The 22,505-nt window shown below is 40.1% G+C and overlaps 1 long non-coding RNA gene across 1 annotated transcript in view; it reads right to left on the reverse strand.

Annotated features, from left to right (window-relative positions):
- LOC141410721 (uncharacterized) overlaps positions 1 to 20,929 on the reverse strand; it is an 82,309-nt gene extending 61,380 nt beyond the window's left edge. The window contains exon 1 of the long non-coding RNA XR_012435511.1: positions 20,671 to 20,929. This is a non-coding gene — a long non-coding RNA (uncharacterized lncRNA). The remainder of the gene's footprint in view (positions 1 to 20,670) is intronic.
- Between the last annotated feature and the right edge of the window lie 1,576 nt (positions 20,930 to 22,505).

Consider the following 22,505-nt stretch of genomic DNA (forward strand, 5'->3'; position numbering starts at 1 on the left):
TAGTTCAAAATCATAAATCAGAAATGTCCTTAGAGTGACCTATGGATGTAAATTACCAGAATTTATCATCTGCTGTTACATATGGGGGATCTTTCCTGATGTCCTGCTTCAGAGAGTCATTTATTAAGTGTCTTCAAAAGGAACTTTTTCCTTTGAGGCCCCACAATGTGGTCACTGCAGTGGAAAACCTGTTTCCCATGCTTAATGACATACCACTCTCTGGGCCAGAGACCAAGATGAAAAACACTTGGAGAGATATTTGGACAAGCAAAAGCAAGAAGCTGAGTAAAGCATTTCATGTCTTAAGGTCTGCAAGGACCTCCAAATGAATACGCAAATTAAAGATACAAAAATGCATCTTCAGAAGTTCCTACCTCACTTGACTTTCTAAGTCATCAATCCCAAGCAATAGCAATTTAATCAGCTCTTGGAACATATATCTAAGGTTGTTTCTTTCCTAGGGTCCTAGCGAAGCACAATTTGTTCACACTACCCTGAGATGGGCAAAGTTTTCTATTGTCTAGGTGAGCCTCCTTCTGGGTAAAGGAAAACTTTAAACTTGCTGAGAACTACTATTCATTTGACATTAAGCAGTGATGCTTCTAGTTTACAACAGTACTTTTCAGAATTTCCTCCCTTACCCCTACCCCTCCCTAGGGTGGCCTCTTGAGATGGGAGAAAGGAACCTTCGCCCTTCCTGGGCGTGTTCCCAGCAGTAAGAGCATATGTTATGCACCCCACTGACATCCACAGCTGGCATCCATTCTCTCTCCATTCCATGGGGCACTGCTGATCTCCCTGCTGGTTTAGCATCACTGGCCCCAGGCTTTGTTCTGAGCTGAACATAGTCCTGAGATTAGGCTTCAATTCCTGTCCAAATGGTCTACCTGCAGCCTTTGGATCCAAGGTCACCTTACCTACCACAGTCACCTGCATGGTGAGACTAACAGAATTCATCACCCTCCAGGGGATAGGGCACCCCACATTGCCTCCCACCCCATGTTGGACATAAAGGAGAATCCAAAAAGTAAAACTCAGGCTCTCCCTCTGCTTTACCTGGTAACCCCCTGAATTTGACTAGGGTGTGACTGCGCTTGGGTTGCTAAGTAGGAGAGAAGGCAAGACATCTCTACATTTGGCTTCAGCCTCTATAGAATTCACAAACACATACACACAACCATTCTGGGATTTTATCAGGGAAGTTAAGACACACTTTGGTTGTCTGACTTCCCCCCTCTCTTCCTCCCTTTTTTCTCTCTCTCCTGATTCCAACCACTGCATGCCCATAAAAGGACAAGCTTTACCCTTCCCTGTCCTCTCTAACTTAGACTTTCTGGTATCATCTCCAGTCCTTCTGGGGCCTTAAGCCCCCTGTTCAGCTGATCACAACTTTAGGACTGCTTTCTTCCACCAGTCCTGACTCTTGGCACATAAAAGTTGGGACTTTGGAATTTAGAAATCCATCTGACAGCCCAAAAAGCTTGACTTTCAAAACTCACACATACACACACACACCCCTATGATACAAGAGGTATATTGTTGTTAACCTTTTGTTGTATATGATATCATCTTTTTTTTCACTGTAGCAATAAACATCACAGTTTAGCTTACCCTTGGAGTTAAAGACTAAAGGAAATAAGATTTAAGGAATGAGTGAATGTAAAACATTTTTGTATATTGAAAATATCATCACTTTTATAGGGGCTAAGAACTAACTCCATGTGTAAAATGTTTAAAGTAGGAGTTGGCACATAAGCACAAATATTACTGTTACCAGTACTATTATTGCTGAAACTAGGAGTGGTGGTGTTGGCAGCAACCAGTGGAGTCTGTGATCAGAAGACTTCCAAATTCTTTGTGTCCCACCAGGAAGAATCCATGGCCAGACACATGGATGTAAATAGAGTTTATTAAAAGTTAGGGAAGGGACATACAAAAGGGAGTGTGGTGGGGTCCAGGTGGAATCTGGAGGCAGAGAGAACATGCTTCTCTTCTCTGGATGCTTTAAAAACCTACACTAACCTATGGGACCAGAGGAACCAGGTGATTCCCATCCAGTAATCAATGAGTGAGGGCAAGGGTGGTTCCCAGCCAGGTGAGGGTGGTCCCTGAGCGTAGTGTACCACCTTAAACTTGAATTCAGGGAGAGATCACATGTCATTACTTGGCTCCATTGGCCATTGAGCCAGGGGGAGGAGCTGGACAGACTCCCTTACACCTATGTTAATTTTCAGATGCCCCACCCATGAAGGAGGAAGTTCATTTTCTTTCTAACTTACTGTATGCAAAATGGAGCTCTTAATAGGAATAAAAACAGCATGGTCCTGGCACAAAAACAGATATGAAGACCAGTGGAACAGAATAGAGGACCCGGATATGAATCCACACAGCTATGCCTACCTTATTTTTGACAAAGGCACCAAAAACACACGACAGAGAAAAGACAGCCTCTTCAATAAATATTGCTGGGAAAAGTGGTTATCTGCCTGCAGAAAACTGAAACTAGATCCATGCCTATCACCCTGTACTAGTATCAACTCAAAATGGATCAAGGACCTTAATATCAGACCCAAAACTCTGAAGCTAGCACAGAAAAGAGCAGGGAATACTCTGGAAGTAATAGTATAGGCAAGGACTTCCTCAGCAGAACCCCATCAGCTCAGCAACTAAGAGAAAGGATGGACAAATGGGACTACATAAAATTTAAAAACTTCTGCACAACAAAAGAAATGGTCTCTAAACTGAAGAGACCACCCACAGAGTGGGTGCCAGCTATACATCAGGAAAAGGACTGATAACCAGAATATACAGGAAGCTCAAAATACTAAACCCCCCTCCCAAAATCACTTTTTCAAAGGAAGAAGTCCAAACAGCCAAAAAACACACGAAAAATGCTATCTCTGGCCATAAAGGAAATGCAAATGAAAATCACACTAAGATTCCACCTCACCCCTGTTAGAATAGCTATCATCAAAAACACCATCAACAACAAATGTTGGCAAGGATGTGGGGGGGAAAGGAACACTTATACACTGCTGGTGGGAATGCAAGCTAGTACAACCACCCTGGAAAACAATATGGAGGCTTCTTTATAAATTAAACATAGATCTGCCATATCATCTAGCAATCTCACTCCTAAGGATATACACAAAGGAATGCCACTCAGGTCACTCCAGAGGCACCTGCACACCCATGTTTATTGCAGCACTATTCACAATTGTCAAGCTGTGGACACAGCCAAGATGCCCCACTTCTGATGAATGGATTGAGAAAATGTATTTATACATAATGGAATTTTAGTCAGCCATGAAGAATGAAATCTTGTCATTCACAAGTAAATGGATGGAACAGGAGAACATCATCTTAAGCAAAGTTAGCCAGGCTCAGAAGGCCAAAAATCATATGTTCTCCCTCATATGTGGACTTTAGACCTAAAACAATTGCAGTAATATTATTGGACATGGGTCACACCCTAAGGGGAGGACACATATAGGAGGAATAGGGAAAGGTAGGAAACCCAAAACTTGAAAGTATTTGATGTGCCCACTGTCGAGGAGTTAATATAGCAACCTTAAAATGACAGAGGTCACTATGGGAAGGTGACCGGGAAGTAGTGAAGAGGTCTGGTAGAGATGAATCAATTCGGGTTGTAACACACTTGTGCATGGAAGCAATGCTAGAAATCTCTCTGTATAGCTATCCTTATCTCAAACTAGCAAAAACCAAAAATGCTATGTCTTTCTTATTATTGTTTATGTCTTCTTTTCAACAAAATTGGAGAAGAGGGCAGAACAGGCTCTGCCTGGAAGAGAGGGGTTGGGGGGGAGAGGGAAGGGGTGGAGGAGGGGACAGGGTGGGGGAGAAATGGCCCAAACAATGTATGCACATATGAATAAATAAATAAATAATGGAGCTCTTAAGGTAAGTGGGGGAGAGTATCAGTCCCAAACTTTCCCTAATTCTACCCTGCCTGAGTGGTAGTATGACAAGGAGGAGGATCAGAAGAAAACAGTCTAGACCTGAGTCCTGAGAAAGTAGCAGGGAGGTAGGAATGGCATAGCAGAGCGATAAAACCCGAGAAATCTGAACATGAAGAAGGTCACGTAGCACCAGGGAGGGGAAAGTCACATAGCATTAGGGTAAAGTAGCCAATGAAATTAAATATAACCATATATGGATTAGACCTTGCTTTTTGCTTCTGTAACCTGCTTGCAAGGGTCTTTAAGGTGAGACCCCTTTGTTCTCAGGGCTCAGTCTTTGGACATGAGTCTGCTGAGTCTATGCTGGCACAATAAAATGTTGATTCCTGCTAATGGCCTCAAAAGTCCATATCTCAGCTAGCAAACTCCTGCACTATTTCTTGGGGACTTGTCTGGGATTGCGGAGATGGTGAGTTACCACCTCCCTTGTCCCCCCCAGACCGCCAGGAGGAGATCCCACCAGTCACCAATGGACAGCTTGATCCAGAGGGGGACTCATCCTCCTGGCAAGTCGGGGTGAGGGCCTCAGATGCACAACAGAACCCAGTGAGGTGCAGGAACCAGCAAGGGAAGGGGAGCACCACTCATCAGACTGGTAAGAACCTGGGTTCAAATTCAGACCTGCCCTAGGAGGCAGAAGAGGAGCCTGATCACCTCCCAATGAGACATCCTAGTAACTGCCATTTCGGGGGTGAAATCATGTCTCTCAGGTTCTAGTATGGAAGTATGGTGCTGTATGAGAGTATATGAAAATGTGAGCTGAGATGCAGTCCAGCTGGGAAGTGAGGAGTCCCCTCCCGCTCTGTGTCTGTCTTCCTGTCTGGTAACGGGAGGAGATGTGTGGAAATCAGAGTAAGAACACTTCCTTGGAGTGTGTGATTAACAACTTTAAAAAGGGATTTAATGGAGACTACGGAGTTAAGTTAACTCCTAACAAGCTAAAGGTCCTTTGTGAAGTAGATTGGCCTGCTTTTGGTGTAGGATGGCCCCTGGAAGTGTCACTAGATAATACTGCGATTAAGGAAGTTTGCACAGTAATTGTGGGGGGGAAAAAAAAAACTTTACACCCAGAAGCATAGGAAAAGCCAAGAGGCTAAAATTGGTCTTTAAAAAACAGACTTTGTTGTTTATTTAAGTTCAGGTAGCAATTTATTGGGCAGACAGAGGAGAAATCGGTCTTTCAGTCTTGATGGGTAGCTTTGGTGCCCCGCTTTGCACCCAAAATGGACATCCTGAAGGAGGACTGAGGCTCAGCACTAACTGAGCACTTACAAAAATTGACACATGAAGGATGGACTTGCACTGATACATAAAATCTGGTCTGACTTGAAAGAAAAGGAATGTTGCAGAAGGGTTGTGAATGTAGAGAGGGGGAAATGAAGAAATGGAAAGTGAGGAGAATGAGAGAAAGAAAAGAGAGAGAAAAAAGGAGGGAAAGAGAAAGAAAAAAATAAAATGTCATAAAATAGAGACAGAAAAGGATAAAAGGTGTAATACACTCCTTCAGTTGAGTTTTTTTGTCTTAAAAATAGAAAGTAAATAAAAAACAATTTAGGATTATTAAAATATGCCAGAAATACTGAACTTGCTCACACCTTTACTTCTAGGGAGCATAAACAGGGAGAACCTACCTAAAACGGTACAAAGAAAAGAAGCAACTTTGACGGTTGCTGGTAAAAAAAAAAAAAAGCTGTTCCAAAAGGTTGGTGCAGTAAGCTTGGTCTGATATTGAGACAGTCATGAGATGCTTATGTTTCCCTTGTAATGACTGGTCAGATTATGCATCCATCTCATGGTGTGCTCAGTGTGTGTATGCATGTAAACATCTTCAAAATGGTTCTTAAAATGCTGCTATAAGGTTAGTATGATACTCAAGGTAACAAAAAAAACAGGGTACTTATTTTAAAGCTCTCTATTATAAACTGCTTAGGCTTTTTACACATAAATATGCAAACATCTTGAAAACAGTTCTTATTATATAGTCAATGTAAAAATTATTACTCTGTTCTACTGCTACTTTTAAGAAAACAGGTTATCAAACTTATTTCAATCAGGTCTCACTTAGATGCAGGCATTCAGGTGTTAACACTCTGGCTTACACCAGAGGGAAAAGAAAAAAGAAAAAGAAAAAAAGAGGGGGTGGGGCACAGCCTGCAACAAAAATCTTGGAATTTGAGTAGTTAAAGAAATGACCTTCACATGTTTCATTCTGCCGTAAATACAATCTGGAATTTAATTCTCTCTTATAATACAGGGGTCTATTAACAAATGGGCTTTCCATAAATTGTTTTTATATAAAAAAATAATTTTAAGGTTGCTTTCTTTCTTGGTTTTTGTCCCATACAAATATAAGGTTCTAAGTTAAAAGGTTTTATGAGTTAATTTCAACAAGTAACATGATATTGAAGATATGATTTTAAAAAATAAAAACTACTTTTGGATTTTAAAAAAAGGGATAAAGACAAGCTCCCCCAGGGGATACAAAATAAGTTGTCATAAAGATACAGAGTAAGTTATCATAAAAGATGTAGCTTATAGATGCTTATGTAAGTCATTAAGTTGACTAAAATCTAAGTTACATTAAAGGTTTTATAAGGTCAAAATTTAATGTACTGATGTTAAACTAAAAACTTAATTCTCCAAGCTCATAACAACAAGACTATCTTTAAAATATTGTATTGTTCTTGATAACATTTACCAAAAAATTGTCTTAAAATGGTTTTTGTTGTGTCAAAATAACTGCCAGGAATTTTTGATGCTACAGGTTAATCCACAAATTTGTCAAGACAAGAGTTTATTAAAACACAGAGAGACAAGAGGCAGCTGAGCACAGGGAATACTGCTGCACTGATAGGAGGGTTGAGACAGATTTACTTATGTAAAGCCAAAGTGCACCCTCCAGATAGGATAAAAATAAATAAATAAAAACTCAAAAAGGAGCACTACACTGGAAGTCAAGACCTCCAGTTTTTATTGGACTCAACAGAGTGAAGGTGTTAGTCCTATTCCTTCCACATGTTGGATGGAGGGAATTTTTGGCCTTGGATGGCCAGATTGGGCCTGTTATTTTGGGGGGGAGAGGGCTCCATTGACTATGGTTGGTGGGATCCTGCAGTATGTCATGAGCCATGTGTTAATGTCAACAATCTGGAATGTGATCCCTTCTCAACATCTGAGCCATGATTCTTGGCCACTGTTTCCTAACTCCACACTTAGTCCCCATAAATATTTACTGGTGTTCTCTGGTGATTTTTGTCCGGTTTTCACTACTAAGGTAACTGAGTCATGTTCATTTAGGAGTTGGTTTATGTTGGGGTTAACAATGAAAACAGCCATGTTAGGACTAGAACTCCTCCCCCTTGCAGATGGCTTACCTTTATCTTACTGGATAGATGCCAGGAACAGTTGGGCAGACAGTGACCTCACCACAACTTATCTTTCTTGGTTGCCCAGCAATAATATCCCTTAGTGATCTTCCTGGTACTTTTCTACTAGCCCCCTATATCTAGCCCAAGCCTATGTATGGCAGTGGGCTCTAGCTGTCTTGCTGCCATACAAGCCCTTCACAGGGCTCCTGTCTAAACAATAAACCTATACTGGTGTTTGAGCCATCTCTCTGCCTCTTCCAGGCCTCTTATTTTCTAACAGTTTATATAAAACTTTCTAGATGACCTCATGGTTAAACAACTGTTGTCTTGGGTGATTCTAATACAGTTATATGTGTCTATATGGTATTTGGGGTCACTGACACTGTTCCTCCCCCAAATGATGAAAAAATCTAAGGTTTTACTTCAAAAACAACTAAACTAATATGTATATAACCTCTGTAGAGCTGTGATGCTGTTGCTGGCTCCTGAATATTAAATATATTTATGTTTTTCAAGTATATCAAGCCTTCTAAAATAAAAAATTTAGATAAGCACGGTAACAAAAAGTTAGTGGTACTGATACACTGTTCTGTTAGTTGCTAAATTGTCCATCAGAATTTTAACCATGACTCTTAAGTTTTTGTCATTACAGTTCTGATCCTTCTGGGACATTTACAATCAAGTCCATAAAAAAGGTAACTCTAATAACTACTTATGTGTTAGCTTTTTAGACATCTGCTTTTGTTAGATTTTGTTTTATATTGTCCTTGTCTAAAAGCCTGCTGCCTAAAAGCCACTCCTTCTAAGCCTCTTTGTTGCTTAAATTTAGCCCAAAGGGTCTAGTTGGCACTGACTCCCACCTGATCTGCTCGTTATTCCCTTCCTGACTTGGGACCAAGACCAACCAAACAAACAAAATCCAGGAAAAAGGAAATCCTGATGGTGACCAATCAAGAAAGATCTTCAGTCTGAGGTCATATTACCCTGAAAGTGCCCAATCTCGTCTGGTCTCGAAAGCTAAACAGGGTCGGGCCTGATTAGCACTTGGATGGAAGACAGATCTTCACAAAAGACTGCTCAGAGACAAGCAGTTTGGAGACAAGCGGGGAATGCCATCAAAGTTCCAATGGAGTCACTGGTGCCAAACCTCTCAAAAATAACCAAGGCCGAGGGGATTAAAGAAATGGTTCTTATACATGTGTGGCTCTCAGGCATTAAAGCCCTTCCAGACACAAGCTCATATTTTTAGACAGGGTCTTCTACTTAAATAGAGACAAAATAACTATTTTTACTGGCTCTAAACATGTCCTTTGATACGGAAAGATGGTGGTTTTAACTTTTTTAAACAATGTGTTTTCTTGGACATAACACTGACAGTAGCAGGGAGGTAGGAATGGCATAGCAGAGAGATTAAACCTGAGAAATCTAAACATGAGGAAGGTCACATAGCACCAGGGAGGGGAAAGTCACATAACATTAGGGTAAAGTAGCCAATGAAATTAAATATAACCATATATGGATTAGACCTTGCTTTCTGCTTCTGTAACCTGCTTGCAAAGGTCTATAAGGCGAGACCCCTTTGTTCTTGGGGCTCAGCCTTTGGACATGAGTCTGCTGAGTCTGTGCTGGCACAATAAAATGTTGATTCCTGCTAATTGCCTCAAGAGTCCCGTATCTCAGTTAGCAACCTCCTGCAACAGTACATACCTATAATCCTAGCACTTGGTAGGTGGAGATAGGAAAATCATATCTTTGAGGCTTTCCTGGGTTACACAGGGAGACTACTCTCAAATATATATATATTTATTTATATGTATATATTATTAGACAATTTGAGCAAAGACAGGGTACACTGTCATGTTGAGATAGATTATTATGGAAACTGCTATTAGGAAATAAAATAGAATTTGAATTTTACTTTTCTAAAAATGTTGAAGATATGAAACCAGGATCTAATTTGAAGTGATTTATCAGAGCCAGTCAAGTTTACCTGACCAAACATCTGAAACTTGTAACTTCCTGTTTTACCTGTCTCTATTTTGATCATACGGTTACAGATAATAATCAGACCAACACATGTTCTAGTTTTTCCCCAAATCAACATGAACCAAATAAATGCCCGTTACCCCAGATAATAATGGATGACAACAGGTGGCATAAAGATTGTTAAAGCAGCTGCATCAATTGGCTAACATAAAATCACTATAAAAAGAAAGTTAGTGACAGAAACCTGTCACCTCTTTGTGAAAGGGCTGGTTTTCTTGAGAAGGGCAGAGAGAAGCTACTCTGTTAGACACAGACATAGGACATTGCTTCAGCTCCAAGTTTTATGATCAAACATGCAAGTTGAACATCCATGTCATTTCTGTTCTCTCTCAATGTGACAGTTGTTGATCCATCACCCAGATAGGCCTGTGGTGACCGTAGTGGGTGAGCTGGCATTTACCTCGTTGACGTTGGTTTCACTGCATTTCTTCAGTTCATGTGGATTTGGCGGTAATATTTCCAGCCTTCCAGAAGACGTGATTGTAGGTGCCTCCAAACTCTGAGAACAATTATACTCTTTGCCACAAAGTACCCAATGTCCTAGAAAGTCAATAAGGCAGCCCCAGTGTATAAGATTAAACTTAAAACAAATCAATATACCTAAAGGAAAATAACCTCCATCTACGTATTTCCAAAAGCTATATCATCTTAAAATGAAATAACCCTTTTGGGACCTACTTTTTCAGGGCTTGGATTTCATAAAAAGTCTTCATGGTTTAATTGTTATGGCTTCTTTAATCATCACTTAGCAGTCCCTGAATGCTTCAGTGGGTGCCTTGGAGTCACAAAGTGGAAAAACAGAGAGCAACATAATTCACTATCCTCAGAACGTTCCAGAAGGCTGGCCAGATCTCCTTGGAAGACAACCCATAGATATGCTGTTTCCTGCAATTCGCAACTCTTCAAAGAGGAAGCTTCAGGTCGAGTCTGAACGCTTCTTCCTGCAATGCCTGGGGTGCTCCCGTACTGCCTCAGTGGCCCTGTGAGGACCCAGAGAGACAAACACATGTCATCTGCCTTCAATGAGTCTGGAAAAAGGGCTCTACTGTCTTTAAAACCACTCAAAAGCTGTTATCTTAAGCTTAATGGATAATCACATTAACAGAAATAAACAAGGCCCAATTATTCCCACAGTTATACCCATCCTCCAAGCCAATGGCAATCAGCAGCATGTATTTTGAATCCTTGAAAGATCATTAGGGTATAAAAGGAACTAGAAGCCAGATGTGCTAGTGATCCCAGCTACTCTGGAAGCAGAGGTCAGGAGGATCAAGATTCAAGCCAGGCTAGGCAAAAAGAGAGAGACCCCCACCTCAACCAATAAGCTATGTGTAGAGGTGCACTCTGTAGTCCCAAATATATGGCAGGCTGTAGCAGGGAGGAGGATCAAAAGAAAACAGTCTAGGCCTGAGTCCTGAGAAAGTAGCAGGGAGGTAGGGATGGCATAGCAGAGAGATTAAACCTGAGAAATCTGAACACAGGAAAGTCACGTAGCACCAGGGAGGGGAAAGTCACATAACATTAGGGTAAAGTAGCCAATAAAGTTAAATATAACCATATATGGATTAGACCTTGCTTTTTGCTTCTGTAACCTGCTTGCAAAGATCTATAAGGTTAGACCCTTTGTTCGCGGGGCTCAGCCTTTGGACATGAGTCCACTGGGTCTGTGCTGGCACAATAAAACGTTGCTTCCTGCTAATCTGCCTCAAAGTCACATATCTCAGCTAGCAAACTCCGACAACAAGGCAATAGATAGGAGGATTGTGGTCTAAGCCGGCCAGGACAAAAATGTAAGACCCTATCTGAAAAATAACAAAAACAAAAAGCGCTGTGGGCTTGGCTCAAGTGGTAGAGCACTTGCCTAGCAAACACGAGGCTCTGAGTTCAAACTCTAGTGGCGTAAAAAAATCAACTAGAATAGATTGCATGTAAAATATCTTAATAAAGTTTATTTTGAAAATGAAAATAATAACTGGAATTCCAGAGGCACTTATAAAGTACAAAGTACACTTATTCTCAATCCTGGCCACACATTTGAATAAGTGACTGGGGAACTTCAAAAGTTCTAATTTAAATTGGTCTGAAATTAGTCCAGGAACTGGCCTGTTTTCTAGGTGATTCCAAGGTGCAGAGGAATTTGCACCACAGTATTTCAAATGCACAGAGAAAAGGCTCACACAGATATCCAGAGAGCAGTAGCACAGATGCTTCTTTACAGGATCTGGAAATTTCCAGACACTCAGAATGACCCCCAGCACTCACCTCACCTGAAGCCTGCCTAAGGGCAGCTGCTGCTCCAAAACCTAATGGCAGCAGTTTTCATTCCTGCGCCTCTGATTACCATTCACCTTGATATAGCACTTCCAGAGCACATAAGCGTCACCAGGAGACTTGTTCAAATTAGAGATTCCAGGCTCTTCCCATCTGGTTCTATTCCGTCAGTCTCCAGGACACCCTAGGAACCCCTGTGGTCAGTGGGCAGCCAGGGGGATATCCGTGACATGGCAAGTTTGGGGAACCCCCCTCCAGGTCTACAGTACTAAGCCAACAGCCTCTAGTTCCAGTCTTACAATTTCACCCAGCTCAGTCTACTATTCATACCATTTGTAGAACAATCTTCCATTTCCTTTACCCATCATGACATTCTCTGCTGGTTAGCGTACTCTTAGGTCATTTAATTAATTAGCATACTCCTCTCTGGATTCCCTTTCCCTCTGAAAGTGCAGGAACTGAGAGTCAGTATTGGGGAGGTGAAGATCGTTATGATCTTGAGATCACAGAATATGGAAGAAAGGAAAATCCAACATCAATAACAAAAATAGTAGCAATAAAGAGATGAAACTAGGCTTGGAAGTAAAGGAGACCATGTGGCTAAAAACCTTTCTGAAGTATGCTGGGCACAGGCCTATTGGTCCCCTTATGATAGCAATAAGAAAAATAACAGCATTGTGCCCTGTGATGGCTGAGTGCCTTACACACATCATCCCATCTAATCTACACGGTCCATGACATCTACACTACAGTTGTTCCCATTTACATAGGGGAAGACATAGATACGAAGCCCAAGTAATTTGCCCAGTGACACAAAGATATTAGGTAATAGCCAGAAAGTGAACCCAGGCCAGGCAGGCTTAAAACCACTGAGTGATACTGTCTCACACCCACGGAGAAGAAACCTCATAGGTTCAGGAAAGATCAATTCTGGTGTCATCTCGTCCTCCACTTGCAGGTGAGGGGACAAGGGACCCACAAAATCTAAGCTTCAGCAAGCGTCTAGTGGTTCTGGGAGGCCCCAGGGATTGTACCCCTGCTTCCTTAACCTGTTTGCTGGGAGTTTTTGTTTAATATTGTTGAATTTGTTTCTTAAAAACTGATAAACAGAAATATTCATTGATTAGATGCAATTTACTTTAAAATGACTTTATTTTCAGGTCTGCAATGTTTGTTAAAATCATCTTCATTGGCTGACAACTGCAAAGAATTTTAGAACCTAACCTAGGTTCAAGAGTCTGTTTCACATTCTTTTTTTTTAGTCACATTGCTGAGAAATGGGGCCATTGTCTTGGATGTTTTTCTTGTAGTAAGAGGTTTGAGAAAAATGATAATGATAAAAAAAAAAGGGTCAAACTGGTATCTCTACTCTTCTGAAGAGTATAGAAGGAACTCCTATAGGAATATGTAGTATAACAGAAAACAAATGGACTTAGAGCCAGGCAAGCCAAGTTACCTCCCTGTGAGCTGGGTGACCTGGATCCATTACTTCCTCTCTGAGCATTGATGCTTAATCCTAAAGTAAAGATAGTGCTACCTGAAACAGGGCTTGGCAAGCTCTGACCTCAGGCCAAATCCAGCCCCCAAGACTGTTCTTCAAAACCCACCTGTCAGAAGAGAACAATTTTTAAATTTTTAAAGGTTGTTTTAGAAAAAGAGGAAGAAGAATATTCAACAGAGATCGCATGCAGCCTCAAGACCTAAACTATCTACTAATTAGCCCTTTAAAGAAATACACTGCAAACCCTTGACCTAAAATGAAGATCTACTTAGCTTATCATAAAAAGCAAAGCCAAGATGAGGTACAAAATCCTAATTTTAATGTAGGCTTTTAGAGCTGGGTGTGATAGTAGACCTGTAGTCCCACTTACTGGGGAGGCTGAGGCAGTAGGATCACTTGAGCTCAAGAGTTCAGAGCCAGCCTGGCCAATAAAGTGGGATCCCATCTTTTAAATAAATAAATAAATCTTCCCGTTAGATCCCAAGCAGGCACTAAGCTCTTAAAATTCAAATTTGTGCTTCAACAAAATTTCAAATGACCACAGGGTCCCTAACAAGTGAGAGAGAGACATTAAAGGCTCCTTTAGTGAAGGCCAAGATAGTGAAGCTACCCGAATTATTGTCAGGTATGGTGTCATATAGAGGTTTTGTGACAGGAAAAGGCAGAGGGCTTGGAATCCATTTTCCTCCAAAATGTCACACAGAAGCATAACAAGTAAACCCTGGTGTTGATCTGGAAAGGAGAAGAGAAAGCTGTGGTGACCTTTCCTGCCCCTTTGGGCAGGGCAGGCAGCCCCAAGAGCCCTTGGAAGCCACAAAGATAATTTTTTCTGCGTATGTGTGTGTGAGTGTGTGTTTCGAAGTGTGAACAAAACTCATTTACAATAACATGATTTAAAAGGTATGACATAAATGCTGAATAAGGAGGCAACTACATTGTAAAAGTCTGAAATCCTCTCATCACTGTGTTTGGTAGACTTAAGTGTCTTAGCGAGAACTTGGGGAGCACTGCACCATTCACTGTTTCTAATTAAAGGAGTCATACCAGTCAAGGAAAATTTGGCTTCCATCCAAAAACTGGGGTGGAAGAGGGGGAGGAGAAAACAAAAACAACTCCAGTATAAAGCAGATAGCAAAATGAGTCTAACAGATTTATTCCTTTCTGCATTTCCCTTTGCTGCTTCCCAAAGCTGGCTTCCAAAAGCAAGATTTTGTGGCATGGAACTAGCCCCTGTAGCTCGGTGGCCCTCTCTGACACAATTCTGCCTCTCCCTTCTCATTTCTTGATTTCCTTTTTCTGGAGCCAAAACAAGTCCCAGGTGTGCTTTGTGTTCAACCGTAACATGTAATACTCTCTTTCTTCTGTTTTTGTAAGACTTTAGACAAGAAAGAGGAGAGGGTAGTTGTCAAAGTCCAGAGGACAGAAGAGAACCCAAACATGGTCCCAGAGGAAGGCAGGAAGTCATGTGATATTTGCAGAACAAACAGAAAAAAAAATGATAAAGTAACACTTTTGAAAAACTAGAACCATTCTCATTCCTGTGTCTGTTTAAAAATGTATGTTTGTTAAGTACATGTAAGTGATACCCCCAAAGACAGGTTGTCAGTACTGACTCCAGCAAAGGATAAAATGATTCAATGGGGGCAGAAGAGTAGGCTCATGTATATTAGATGTCAAAGTGTCTGCAATTCATACATTCTTATAAAGAATTAATGTTTCACTCACATTCAATACAGTTGACTTGCTCCAGCTGAAATGGACCTAGATAGCTATTTATTATCTGAATAGCTTTAACACAGTCTTCTCTACCCTGCAGCTGACGTTATTGAGTCTAACATGTGGTATACATTAGAAGAAATCTTGGAGAATAATTGCCTAGATTTTAGGCATGAAGCATTGCAATAAAATTTTGCATAAAAAAGATTTATTTTCAATCTCCTGAGTTCTGCCACCAACATTGTGAAAACAATACCAATTTTCTTTACTTTTGGTCTAAAACATACATTTCAATGGCTTTTTAAAGGGCAATTACTTTTGGAAAATCAAGGTTCCTTGCACAAATAAAGTTTAAATAATCTTTAAGATGTCTTCTCTGGAAAATCATTTAGGAAAAACTCAATCTCTGCTGAAAGTATGGGGACCAATGAGTCTACAAGCAAGGTGTTTCATTCCATTCCACTTTCTTCCTCCTCCTCTTTCTCAATTCCTTATCTCACCCTCTTACTTGAGAATTTATAGAGGGAAATGTATTAGCAATTTGTAAAATAACTTGTTTTACTCTATTTTCATTCATTTGTTCTTGTTCTAGTTTCACAATGACAAAATTGTAAAGGACCTAAAAAAAAAAATCTAGAAACACTTTTGAGAGTGAGGTGTAGGGAAGAGTTTTATTGTTATTGTTTTTACTAAGAGTCTTTACCTCCAAAGGGAAAACTTTTAGATCCATTTTTAAATGATGAATAAACTGCTTAATATGAAGTCATCACATGTTGATGGCACTCTTTCTGCCTCACTGCTTGAGCCAGGTTGTTGGGCTTTTCCTGCCTCCAGACTCAAACTGACTTCAGCTCTTCTTGGATCTTCAGACTGTCAACAATAGGATTGGAACTTAAGCTATCAGCTCTCCTTAGTTTTGGTCTTGCTGACTGCAGAGCTTGTGACTTCTCAGCCTCCTTAATTGTGTGAGCCACACACAAACACAGCTACACACACATACACAGCTACACACACATACACACACACTGTTGGTTCTGTTTCTTTGGAGACCCCTAATACAAAGCCATATCTCTAAATAACATGTTTAACCTATTTCTTGATACCAACTGCCTTCAATGGGAGTTCAGAACGTAATCCTTATTAATTAGATTACATTGCATGGCAAAGTTAATGAGATTCCACTCCTTTAGCTATGTTGTATTATGTGACCCTCATCCTTAGCAGACTGGGGTGAGACCTTGTCTTTGCTGACTTAATACAGTGAAACCCCATATGGAAGAAGCCCACGTGGTACCTGAAGGCAGCCTCCAAGTGACAGCCAGAAAAAATGGCTGGGGCCACAGTCACGCAACCACCAGGAAATGAATTCAGCCAACACCATAAATGTACCTGGAATGGGATCTTCCTGGAGTCTCTGAAGACACTACAGCCCATCTGGAACTTGGCTTACAACGCTGGTGACCCTACAGCAGAGAGCTTTGCTAAGATTTGCCTGAACACTATCACACAGAAATTAAGATAAAAATGTATGTTGTTTAAGTCATTAGATGTATCAAAACTTGTTATGCAGCAATAGAAACCAACAATGGATGGTTTCCTCGATTTTGTTTTCCAAATTTTTTATTGAAAGTTTAAATTTGGAGCCACAGTGGTAGGGTGCTCGTTTCACATGCATGAGCTCAATCTTCAGCAGTGTAAAAAACAAATAAAATAAAGGTTACATTTTTATTATATATTTAATTGTGGATAGATAATGCTGTTCTCGGAATACTTTTTAAATGTCAATAGTACTCAGTTCTAATGATGGAAAATAATCTGAGGACTTCTTTATACAGTCCTGTGTCACGTAACAGTATAGACGTGTTCTGAGAAAAGCATCCTTGGGTACTTTCCTCATTGTGTGAGTATCAGCCATATTGTACCTCACAGCTTTACACAAACTAGAATGGACTAGATTAATCACTCAATATGGTCTCTTGATTCAGTCAGGAGACTCAGTAAACAAGAGATTGGTGAGGCTAGGGCTGGGGATTTGTAACTCAAGTAGTAGAATGCTTGCCTAGCAAGTGTAAGATTCTGAGTTCAAACCCTAATACTGCCAGGAAGAAAAGATCCTGAGATGGAAGAGAATGTGGCTGGCAGAACACAGCATACTTTTTTACAGTAAACTTTTTTATAAGTAGAACGAGCACACTTTAAAATAATGACAAGTGTAGTATAGTAAACACCAAGACCAGTAAGAGTCACTTATTTTCAAATATTATATACTGCACAGAATTGTATGTGCTTACTTTCATATGACTGCAGGGCAGGTTTGCTTACACCAACACCATCACAAACACTGTAACTTTACGATCATGACATCACTGGGCAGGAGGAATTTTCAACTCCATCATGCGGACCACCATCATAGATGTGGTCTGTTGACTGAACGTCATTAGTAGCATATGACTATAATAGATAACAAAAATGGCCACAATACTATTCTTGTCCCTGTATCCACACCTTTGCAAAATGATTTTATAATTCCTTCCATGAAGAAATAAAATGATTTCCCTAACCCTTGAATCTCATCTGGTCTTATGACCTGCTTTGACTACTAGAATGAGTAAGAACCCCGGCACCAAGAACTTTTTCAGGCTACCTGAAGAATGCCCTGTTGGAGCAGGAGAGACCACACAGACCCAAGTTTAATGAGTTCGGTCGCACCAGTCAAGGCTCCAGAGAAGTGAGGGAGCACAGCCACAACCAACAGTTGAGTACCCAACCTGGAAGATGACTGAAGATGCATAAGCAAGGTTGTCCTACAGCCAGCCCACCAGTTACCAGCACAACTCAAAGCAAAATAACTGTTTATCGCTTAAAAAAATAAAAACTACATTTTACAGTGGTTTGCTATACTGTGATAGCCACATTTGGTACCAGTCTTCCTATACATTTTTAATGGTCCTTTTGTTTCAGCCCCATTCACCCATTCTTCAGAGATAGCTATTGTCTCCAGTTCTGGGACTCTGTAAAGTTAGTTGTTTTCTTCCTGTTGACTTCTCTCCTTGTGTGCATCAGGCTTCAGCTTTCTGAAGGATTTAGCTCTGCTAAATCAGCTGCATAGCTCCGTCTGCCAAAGGTTCATTGCCTATGTCATTTGGTGTCATATCATCTTCCACTCTCGTTGAACGTTTTTTATGCCTTACTCCCACCATGGTGAAATTTCAGGAAAGAGTGGACAGATGTATGCAGATACTCATATGTACCATCTAAACCATGTGTTCTATATAACCCTCAATTGCAAAACCAACATGTACTTTTTTTATAAAAAGAAATTATTCCTCTCTCTACTTTGCTTATCTTTTTCTTTTCATGATTTATTTTTTCTCTAGAGCTCAATAGCAACCTCTACTACCACCCAGCACAATCTACTCTCTTATCCTGCTATATTTTTCATCACTTAGCAGGGGTTCTTAACTGGGGTCCACATAATTCTAGAATTCTATAGAATACTGCTGGGGATTTTGAGAGAAACATGAGTGAATAATATAAACACTGATTTCTGAATTTTGCACACCTGCAATTCTAACTCTTATGGTAATGGATGGTGACCACACATGCCTGTTAGATACTTTGTTGGAAGTCTTCCCACCCACGTGGTAGCACAGATAGGACCATTTCCTTTGATGAGGTTCTTTCTTAGTTTTAGTTTTGACACTGCATGCCATTTATTATTGTAGAGCATAGAATACCACAGAGCAGAACTTCTTCCAAATTATATCTCCCAGTCCCCTTATTCATCAAGTGACCCAGGGAAGAAAACAAACTCCACTTAGTACCACAAGAAATCAGAGGGACATGTCCATTCTGAAGACGGAAGGTTTTGGACCATGACACAGCTTTCCCACAGGCAATTTGTGGTTGACTGTTGCATGGATTATGCAGACCAGAGGTGAATTATTGAGAGTTTTCATAATCTTAGCCTCGTATATATTTATTTATTTGTTAGTTTACTGTTACATTCTGGGGTTTTGTTGTTGTTAGCATTTGTTTTCTAAACATGGCTGATTGTTCAATGTGGGGACACCTGAAGATTCTAGACTTAGCCACAGGGATAGTTCTCAAAAGGTTAACAGTGAAGAGGTACAATCTTCTGAGTCATGTTAGCATCCTATTGTAATAAGTAACACAGAAAGAGAAAGAAGGAAGGAAGGAAGGAAAGAAGGAAGGAAGGAAGGACAAAACAAAAACAGAAAAGGATACAGGGAGAAGGGAGGGAGGGAGGAGAGATTGGAAGGAGGAGAGAGGGAAGGAGGAAAGGAAGGAAGCAGATAAAGAGGGAGGGATGTAGAAGGAGGAAAAGAAGGAAAACAAATGTGAAGATGAAGGACAGAAAGCATCTCACTTCAGTTGACAATGAAATTTATGTGCTAATCTCAACACAGAATTGATTATTTATGTAGCAAAAAAGCAAGCACAAGTGTCACACTTTATACAAGTGTCACACTTTATACAAGTGTCATATTAAAGGAGAACATATTACCCTTATTTTTGCTTTCAAAAATGCTGCTTTGTGCAAATAAAGGCATAAGAAAGAAACCAAGAAGTCAACATGTGTACAGCAATTTTATAACAAGTCCTAATAATTTTATAATTATATTTAAGCCTGACCAAGGAGTAAACAAATTGTTTCTTCAAAATCTTGATTAAAAACTCTCTTAGACTACATTTATTCATATTGTTTAGAGTTATGGTATTAGCAGTTTTGCTATTCAACAACAGCAATAATTTTTCATGTTGAAAACATTCATTAAAATTCATGTACAACTTTTATTTAAATTAAATCCACAGAGCTTACCTTTAGGAAATTAAATCCCATTTTAGCCTAAGACAGTTATTTAACAGAAATTTATTACGTTTGTCTCATGAGCTTTAAAAATTTATGAAAGGGAAAGAAAGTAATTAGTTTTAAGTAGAGTAATCTAAGCTTAACTGCCTATATTTTTTAAGAAAGTTTGGCTGAAAAGTCATTTGTATAGATAGGGAAAACTACTCTTGCACACACTGTATGAGTATTTTGTCTCATGAAAATGTGGGATCAGTACTTTAGGCCATGCCAGGCCAAATACTGGCCTTTGAAATGACCACATCATAATCCCTGGAATTTGATAATATGCTACTTTATATGGTAAAAGAGATTTAATAGGTTGATTGAATTTATGATCTTAAAATGGGGAGATTTTTTTTTCTAGTTTATCCATACGGCCCAATGTAATCACAAGGGTCCATATCAAAGGGAAGCAAAACTCAGAGAGTGGGGGAGAGAGAGAGAGGGGAAGAGAAAAGAGACATAGGGAGAGGGGAACGGGGAAGGGAAGAAAAGAAGGAAGGAGAAAGAAGGAGTAGAGAGAGATTGACTTGAAAATATCAAGCTGCTGGCTTTGAAGACAGAGGAAGGAATAATAAGGAAATAACACACACCTGATTTGATAAAGTTAAATGCACACACTCAACCAAATGAATGATTTTTCTTTTAAGATAGAAAAAGGAAAGGTGAAACTTTCTTCTACCTACAACTACCACTTTGCTTGATGGGAAGCTATGCTTGGTGGGGAGGAAAAGTGACTGAAAGGAGCAGAGTAAGAGGTTGGGCAAATGAAATGGATCCCCAAGAAAATGGAAGATCATTGATGATAATTCCTAGGTTATCATATCGACAAATTAAAGGCCTGCTAAAGCGCCATGAGATGCAGACATAAAACTATGTTCATGCAAAGATTCCCTGGACCTGAAAATCACCTACCTGCTCATTTGTTCATTGTCCACCCTCACTGCAGATGGAAGACTGAGCATTTGTTCAGCCAGCTCTGCAGTGCCTGGAACGGTCTGACAGCCCACGAGACGTGCTGAGTGAATGAATGAATGATGGCACTTTTTCCTCAACAGAAAATCAGACCACCAATTCTGACAAAGGTCTGACACAAAACTGGGGAGTGGCAGTGTCTCCAGGAATAAGAGGCCACCTCTGGGGACCAAGAGCAGGGAAGCCTGCTGTTCCTCCCTCGCACAGAGCTTTGTGGTGTTTATTTTAACACTAGCTCTGTCTGTACTTTGTTGCTGGCTCTTTGGGCTCCGCCTTCCTTATTTGGTCATCTGTGTCATTTTATAGTTTTGAATCAGTGCTTCTGAGTCTTTGCTTATCCACTCTACCTCAGTGAGCCTCATTATCTGGGAAAGCCCAGAGTGTGTCACTCTGCCACACTCTGTAGCTCTGCCCTTCTCGCAGGGGGAACCCTCTGCTTCTCCCTGTGAGAGCATTTTCCATTCAGAAGCTGCAGTTGCAATGCTCTGTGCAGGAGCTAGTGACTACTCTTTGGATCCCAAATGTCCCCCAAACCTGTGGGAGTTAAGTGCTTTTTGTCCACAGGGCGGTGCTAATGGGAGGCAGTGGAGACTTTAATCAGAGTTGGGGACAAGGATGTGCCCTTGAATAGGATGGTGGGATCTACATCTCTTTCTCTTTTTCTCTGTGCACACCCCAACCTTAGGGTAAAGAGTTTGCTCCACGCTGTACTCCACACCCCACTGTGCTACTTTACCACAGGCCCCAAAGCTACCACATGCCCCGACTATGACCTCCAAAATTATGAGTCTTTAAGTTGATAATCTCAGGTATTTTATTATAGAAATCAAAAGCTAAGAATAGCCCACAGGCAAAATCCAGCTCACTCTTTTTTTGTCAATAAAGTTTTATTGGAACATAGCCATGTTTTTTTATTTACATCTTATCTATGACTACTTGTAAGCTACAACTTCAGAACTGAGTAGTAATAGAGATCTTAAGGCCTACGAAGTCTAAAATATTTATTGTGTGATATTTTAAAGAAAAAAATTACTGGCTTTTATTTCACACTTCTATAGCTATTAGAATAGGGTTTGATAGCTCTGCCAGTGGGAATCTTCTTTCCTATTCAAAATCAAAACTGAAAGTTATTCCTCTTTGCTTGCATCACAAAGATACCTTCTGTATCACAGTGTTACTTACCATGACCCAGACCCATGAGTTTCTTGGAATATGACTGTTTATTCTTAAAATGCACAATAGCACACAGATTACAAAAGAAGTGTCATGGAAAGAGAAGAAATCAAGTCACTGAGAAACCATGAATATGTATAAAGAAACCAATTTTATTTTTAAGGTAGGCAAAAGACTTAATTGACATAAGAACTTCCAATCAAATATTTTCAGAGATACTAGAGTTCAATGTTCTCTCTGTGATATCTGTTCTCAATAGCGCCAATGAGATTTCTATCTGGAAAGCCATTTCCCTACAGCAAGTAACTGTGCGTTCTTTCATAATAACTGGGGCAATAACTTTGTCATAATTGCTCTTTAAACCTATCCTCAATGACATTGAACCAGCAAGTCAGAAGTCATAGTCTTCTCTAAGAAAACTCTGTATTTCAACTATTGAAGATAGGAATTTTGTTTACTCTCATTAGTATCATTTACAGATTGTCCAAAATTTACATTTTGGGATGGCAATTTGTAGACTCTCACTTTTTTCACCCATTAAAATGTGTTTAATAAATTCTGCACCATAAAGAACTGTTTGAGTCAAAACCAGATTCTCAGAA

Source organism: Castor canadensis, chromosome 9, assembly GCF_047511655.1.
Source record: "Castor canadensis chromosome 9, mCasCan1.hap1v2, whole genome shotgun sequence".
Taxonomy (NCBI): Eukaryota; Metazoa; Chordata; class Mammalia; order Rodentia; family Castoridae; genus Castor; species Castor canadensis.